Source organism: Papio anubis, chromosome 3 (assembly GCF_008728515.1).
Source record: "Papio anubis isolate 15944 chromosome 3, Panubis1.0, whole genome shotgun sequence".
In the NCBI taxonomy this organism is placed as follows: domain Eukaryota; kingdom Metazoa; phylum Chordata; class Mammalia; order Primates; family Cercopithecidae; genus Papio; species Papio anubis.
The window spans coordinates 131,694,325-131,702,215 of NC_044978.1; positions in this window are offsets into that span (position 1 = coordinate 131,694,325).

The following is a 7,891-nucleotide window of genomic DNA, read 5'->3' on the forward strand; positions in this document are numbered from 1 at the left end:
GGTCTCATGGTCAGACACATGAAACAGAAAGTCTGGCCTTCCCTTTTCGGCACAGATCATAACTATTATTTTAAGCAACCGAATGCAAATGTAGAGTTCTCTCAGAGGCCTCATTGTGTAACTGATATGAAAGAGACCGCTACCATCCTTTTATGCAACACAAGCTATCCTTTATAAATTGTAGGTCTAGCAGATTGGCTGGAAATCCCCCATGGGGAGGAAGGAAGCATGCTAAGCTCGCCTGACTAGCGGAGAGAGAGTGGGGAGTCTGACTGGGTCATGCAGTGGGCTCACATCCACCCCCACCCCAAGTAGAACTTCAACCCTTCCTCATCTCTTTCCCGGGTTCGGTGTTTCCCCACTTAAATCATGCTTCCACTCCAATCCCAGGCAATATCAAAAGACAGTAATAAATAGGGAATTTACATAGATGCAGAAAGGAGAAGCTTTGCTATGTTTTAAAATGAAGACAATATCAGTAAGAGAAAGTTTTGTCTGTCTTTTAGATATTTCACTCTGAGGATGGACCTCAAAGGACCACTGTCCTTTATCCTTTCCTATGTGAGACTTAAGGGATGTGACTTACTCTCCCCACTTTTCTCTGCTCTAGCTTCACCAAGGGGTAAATTTGATGGAACCAGATGACCCTGAGGGATGAGAAAGGAGTAAAATGAGAGGGCATGAAAGGAGAGAAGAGAAGAAAGAGGAAGACAGAGAAAGAAAGAGGAAGAAAGAGACATCCTTATGTTCATGGGAACTGGATTCCACATGGATTAATAATTGTCTGAGGACCAAAGTAAAGAACTGTTTTCACTGTCCTCTGGAGATTGTGTATGTGCTTGATGCTGCAATGTTATGATTTTCTAATTGAGAGTGGACTGTACCTTCCTAACTTTTCAAATGCAGTATTAAGGAGAGTATTGAAGACAGGGAGAGGTTCAACAGCAAGCCTGAAGGTTTATGGCAAATTGAAATCTAATCCATATGAAGTCAGTGGATTAAAGAGCCCAGGGAAGGTTCTATAGAAGGAAGTGGTACAGGGGCTTCAGACCTTGGCCAAAACTAGATTAATATGGTTAGGATTATGATACATGGCAAAGGTACCGTAGAGAACATGCAAATGCTTTAACATGAAGAGTTCCATAAGGAGAAACACAGCTTGACTTCCTGGGATCCCATTCCATAAGCATGCATATTTTTCCACAGTTGCAATTACAGCAATTTTATTTTCCTCATTTAATTTACATGTTCTTAGATTTTTACAGTTTTCAAGGTGTCATACATTACTTAATTACTTGTCCGTCTTTCTTCTCTTTTTCTTTTGCTATTCATGGTGAAGCAAGGAACAACTTTAGGCAAATATCATTTTGCTACTTAAAACACTAGATTACCTCTTGTAAATTAACTAAAGAAAAGAGCATCCATTACCAAGAGTAACACTGAACAACTTTTCCCTCTAGCAAGATGCCTTTTAATTTAATTACATTTATTCTTCCACCCAGTTTGAATGGAGAATCACAGAGTTATATGTGCCCTAATGCCCATCTATTGCTAAACACATAGGCTATAGTTTCTTGATTTAATGCTGGTGATTTAATGACACCAATTGAGAGTTAAAATGTGAATTACTCAAAGACAGCATCAATTCCTAAATTGCAGCCTTCCCAGAGTTCAAGTGTAAGAGTTATAATTTAACAATACCTTTATGACATAAACTATAACAATTATCATTAAACACAACTGGAACTTGTTTATGTTTCTTATTTAAAAAACAGGATTTTTAAATATACCTTTAAACCCTGAAATCCAAGAATATTTGAATAGGTAATCCAATTCTGTAATTTCTCTAACTCCCAGTAGGTGGCGATGTTGCTCGCTGGTGTGGTCCCTGAGGACCCGGAAGAGTCACATTCAGAGCACAAGGGGATGGTCAACCTCGGACAAGATGAAACATGGGCAGTTCTTGCATCAGAGGGATGCAGTCTTTTGTTAACCACTAAAAATTTCTAAAACTATTTATTAAACTGAGTTAGCTTCACTTAGTAAAATTAGCTTTTCCCCCACGTGGCCCCCTCCCTACAACTGCACATAGTTCCATTTGATTATACAAAAAGTCTTAATTCCTTAATCTGAAAATTAAGAGCTTTCACACACTGATTCCAATTTATCTGTCTGTCAGTGGTGAAGGAGTTAAGAACATGGTGTCACAATATGCTGCTCTGGAATACTGATTATTTGGAGTTGAAGGTACTTGGAAAACAGCAGGTGCAAGAAGGTCACTCTGACTTTCCTTCTGTTTCTTAACAGCAGGCGACGAAAGTCCCATGTGAAAGATGTCCTTCCTATTCCAGAGGGAAAGTTCCATTCTCATCAGCAGGGGAAAGGTGAAGCTGAGGGGAATCTGTGCAAACAAACCTTATTAAATTAACCCTTATCTTCCTAATCACATCTCCGCTTAGTTAACTCCCCTAGCCTAAACCCCTTGGCCTTGTCACATTTTCACAGTTTGCTGCTCTTTGTCCAATTCAGTATCGAAATCTTCAACTGTAACTGCATCTTGGGGTCTTCATTTTTTATGAGGACTCTTGTGCCATGCAAAACTTGTATTAAATAAATGTGTATGCTTTTCTGCAAGTAGTCTGTCTTACGCCAATTTCAGTCTCAGGCCCAGCCAAAAACCTCTAAGTGAGTAGGGGTAAATTTGGCCTCTCCTACAGTGGTATACAGGATGGATACAAATAGGGAAAGACAGGAAGCAGGGGGAACAATGAGGAGATTCCCACAGTGTTTTAGTTAGAGCTATTTAAATTACTGAAATTTAAAAAGGAGTTCATTATAAAGGATTGGAATGCAGCAGCAGGCCTGAGGAGTAATAGCAACAGGGAAAGTGACCACTATCAGACCTCTGCCTCTAATTTCTGTCTTTGCTCTTATCTATATATTTGTTTCCTTCTCTCTCTTGAAGATGGGCACTCTCTCTCTCTCTCTCTTTTTTTGTTTTAGATGGAGTTTCGCTCTTGTTGCCCAAGCAGAGTGAGTGGCACAGTCTCGGCTCACTGCCACCTCCACCTCCCGGGTTCAAACGATTCTCCTGCCTCAGCCTCCTGAGTAGCTGGAATTACAGGCATGTGCCACCACACCCGGCTAATTTTTTGTATTTTTAGTAGAGTCGTGGTTTCTCCATGTTGATTAGGCTGGTCTCAAACTCCCAACCTCAGGTGATCCTCCTGCCTCGGCCTCCCAAAGTGCTGGGATTATAGGCGTGAACCACCGTGCCCGGTCTCTTTTTTGGTACACACAGGAAGAAGATGATGACCAGCAACCCGAATCCTACATTTTCCATCATCACAGAAACCGATTCTTTTGTTAATCTTAGGGACAGATTTTGATTAGCCTAATTCAGACTGATCATCTGTGACCAGTGGAATATGATCAAGTTGTTCAAAATGGTTGTGTCCTAACCATGCAGATGGGAGAAGCAGGTCGGTTCCTGGAAGATGAGGCTGGGCTGCAAAGACCTGACAATGTGCCCCATACATATTGAGGCCTACATGTAAGGTAATGCTGTTCTGTGCCACAGTGATGTTGAAGGAATAATAAAAAGAGGACATACATAGGAGACATTTGGGGGAAATAATTTGTACAACCTGGAGAATGATTAGATAAAAGGTGAGAGAAAGCATCAAAGAACTCCAAGTACTATAAATCAAAACAAGAAAAGGGAAAAGGTGGAACTATGGGGGATGACGTGAATGCAATAGAATGATTTGAAGATGCAGAGCGTTTTGAACTGGCTTGGAACGTCCACCAGGATTTTTGTGGCAGATCGTAATATAGGTCAAGAAGGATTTAAATTTAGTTCTTATATTCTCAAATTGATAACTCAATGAATTGCTTTAAGTTTTGAAAATTTACTTTCATGAGAGTCAGATCTGAACTAGCTTCTCTATTTTGGCAGAAGCACCATCATGAATCTCAGAACCTTTAAAAAGACACCCAAGAGTAGCAATTTTCTTTCTGGGAGTACAGATTCTATTTCTGACATGTAATTTTCCTTATACTGAACACCAGAACTGGGGACTTGAATCATAAACATATTTAACACTCAGAGGAGACATTAGTAGGATCCTTTTAAATATTGAAAACATAATGAAATCAGGATCCCAGTCCAAATAATCTGCCTTTTTCTTAAAAGACAAAAACAGATAGTGTGGGAGACTAAATCCAGGAGTTCTTGATTCAAATCTAATTTGGGCTCCATTTAACTAGGACCTCTGTATTATTTTTATTTTATTAAAGAAATGTTATCCATATTACTCAGACTAGACAACCAATAAGAAATAGAAAAGGATTATAACTAGACAGAATGTATAGATATACTACATGCTCTTTTTACACTTAGAGGATTGATGATATTGTCACTGTTGCATTAAGAGGTCTGTGATTTGGGAGAACAAAGGCGAAGTTTGACTAGCTTAACTTGGACTGATCATCTGTGCCCAGTGGAATACGATCAAGTTGTTCAAAATGGATGTGTCCTAACCATGCAGATGGGAGCAGCAGATTGGTTTCTGGGGGATGAGGCTGGGGCTGCACAGACCTGACAATGTGCCTCATAATTATTGAGGCCTAGACGTGAGGTAATGCTGTACTGTGCCACCGAACCTAAAGAACTTAATCCAATGCCCTATCCCACTAGATAGGCACTGAGCTATCTTGGGCAACTGACTTGCTTCTGTATCACAATTTGCTATTTCACTGTCTAAAATCAGTGTCTACACTGAGGAATCTTGGCTGAATTGTGGCAAGGGCTACTCATTTATCCATTCCTTAAACACTGGGTTTATTTAGTGCTTATTTAAAGCAAGTTTGGGGAGGGTTTGTCTCCTTCATTCCTCCACTCTCTTTGTTCAAAATCCTTTTCTTTTTCTCCTTCACTTTTTCATTCCTCTGGGTTGTCTTGTATCCTATGTCTGCTCCCATACAGGTGAAATTACTGATTTATATCCTAATCAATTTCCCCACTTTTCCTTTAAACTTCTCTTCCACTTCCTACCCAATTCTTGCCCATTCTATGCAATATATTTATTTTGTTATTGTCATGGTAAATACTCAGGGACAGGGAAAGTTTTAGTTATTTAAAGTGGCCTGTGTACTTTAGAAACAGAAGTGTAAAATCTGTGAGTGTATTAGTCATCTGTTGCTGTGTAACAAGTTATCCCACAACTTAGTGGTTTACAAAAAAAAATGTTTATTATCTCACAGTTCCTATGGGTCAGGAACCTGGCCTTGGCTTAGCTGGGTCGCCTGCTTTAGGGTCTTTCATAGGCTACAGTCAAGATGTCAACTGGGTCTATAGTCATCTCAAGTCTCAACTGGGGAAGGATCTGCTTCCAAGCTCACTCATAAGGTTGTTAGTTAGATTCCGCTCTTCCCGCTGAAGGCCACAGTTCCTTGCTGGCTGTTGGCTGGAGGCCACCCTCAATTCTTTGCCACGTGGCCTCTCCATGGGGCAGCTTAGAACAAGAAAGTCAATTTCCACTGGTAGGAAGCAAGCAAGAGGGTGAGCAAGACAAGTCATAGTCTTCCATAATCTAATCTCAGAAGTGACATCTCATCCCTTTGCTGTGTTCTGTTCGTTGACAGCAAGTTTTTAGATCCAGCTCACACTTAAGAGGAGGGGATTACACAAAGCCATGACTATCAGGAAGTAAGGATCACGGGAGGCTATCTTTGAATTCTGCCCCACACCTAGCATATGCTATATAGTAAATAAAAGAAAGAATGTTACAATCCTAGTGAGGTATTTGAGAGATGATGCTCAGCTGCATTTTTTCCTATTTGCATACCTATGTTTGTGTGTGGCTGTGTGTCTATGTTTGGGTGCTTAGAGAAGAGTAGTTTGTGTTCAGCCAGCAGGAGAGAGCAAATAACAAGCATTCCAAATCATATGCCCTCTCATGAGTTTCCCTCATCACCTGAGCCCAGGATCTCTGCACTTCTTCCTACATCTCCGCTGTTCTCCCAACTCTCAGGAAATGGCTGTTTCTTCTACTTTGCAAAGAAAATAGAAACCAGCGAGTACAATCCCCCTGATCACTCAATGCTCACATCTACAAACATCTCCAACTCCCTCCGTCTTTATCCTTACTGCACGCTGAATTAAGGACTGCCTGCATTCTGTTCAGGCAGCACCATCTACCTGTGCCCTGGGGCCCAAATTCTTCTACCTTCTCAGGGCCACAATTCATCAGTATTTTTCTTTAAAAAGACAGGAAGCAAACGTTTCTTCTGCCCTGAATAATCCTTTGGTTAGTACCTTCTCTTACTCCATCCCTTTACAACCAAGCTTTCTGAAAGAATCATTTGTTTTTTCTTTTTCTTTCTTCTTTTCTTTTTTTTTCCGAGACAAGGTCTCACTCTGTTGCCTAGGCTGAAGTGCAGTAGCGTGATCATAGCTCACTGTAACCTCGATATCCTGGGCTCAGTTGATCCTCCCACCTCAGTTTCCCAAATAGCTGGGACTACGGGCATGCGTCACTATGCCAGGGTAACTTTTTGGGTTTTTTTTTTTTTTTCCTGTTGAGATGGGGTTTGGCTATATGGCCCAGGTTGGTCTCGAACTACTGGGTTCAAGTGATCTGCCCGCTTTGGCCTCTCCAAGTGCTGGAATGACTGGCATGAGCCACTGTGCCCAGCCTTTTTTCAACTTCCATTCACTCTTCAACCCACTGTAATATGGTTTGTAGCCATCTCTCATCTGTGACAATAACAACAATACAACTCCTTCTGCTGCCCCCACTCCTCCACCGACTGATCTTCATTTATTTGCTCCTCTTTGCAACAAAACTCCTCAGTATTTCAAATGTCTCTTTTAAACTCATCTTACTCAGTGGGTTGCCTCTACTGTTACAGTGAAATGCTGTTTCAAAGTCCTCAATGACATTGTTAAATTCAATGATCAATTCTCATTCCACAGCCTACTCGATTTAATGGCAGGATTTGGTGTGGTTGATCGGTAGACTCCTCTTGCTGCATTTTCTTCACTTGATTTTGAGGATAACACATGCACTCGATTTTTCCTCTACCTCATTGGCCACTCTTTCAGTGATTTGTCTTCTCCATCTCTTAATATTAGAGGGCTCCAGGGGTCCGTCTTTAATCCTCTTCTCTTCCATTTGATGAACTCAACCTGTCTTATGGCTTTAAATACCATGAACTGAGCACAGACTCTATATTTGCATACTAACTACCTATTCCAACAGAATATTTAACAGAATGTCAAACTTCCTATGTCCTAAACTGAACTCCTGATTTCTCCCCTACCCAAACTTGTTCTATCCATTATTTCCCCACCTCAGCCAATAACATTTGCATTGTTCCAAGTTCTCAGGCCAAAAACAGTGGCTCCTCTCTTCATCTCATACCCTGTTCTCATGTGAGTTACTTGTTCTTTATGGACTTGCTTATGCATAGTTTCATACATCATCTCCATCAGAAAACTCTGCTGGCACTATCTTGAGAAAATATCTAGAAGCTGCTCTGTTCTCACCACCTTGGCTACCTGGTCTGACCAGCGCCTCTTGCCTAGAGGGTTGTACGAGCATTTTATTTAGCACCCTCTTTTCACCCCCACCCTAATATGTCCTCTCCTGCACCCAACAGTCTATTCTCCTTCCTGTAGACAGAGTGAGTCTTTAAAACAGGAGGAGTCAGGTCATGTCAGTCTTCTTGTCAAAACCCTCCAGAGGACTCACCATTTCACAATAAGTGAAATTCAAAGTTCCTACAACAGCTCACAAGGTCTTAGATGAGCAGAACTCTCTGACCCCAACTCCATTGCTTTTTCCTTGCTCACCCTCCTCCAGCCTCACTGGCCTCCTCCATATTT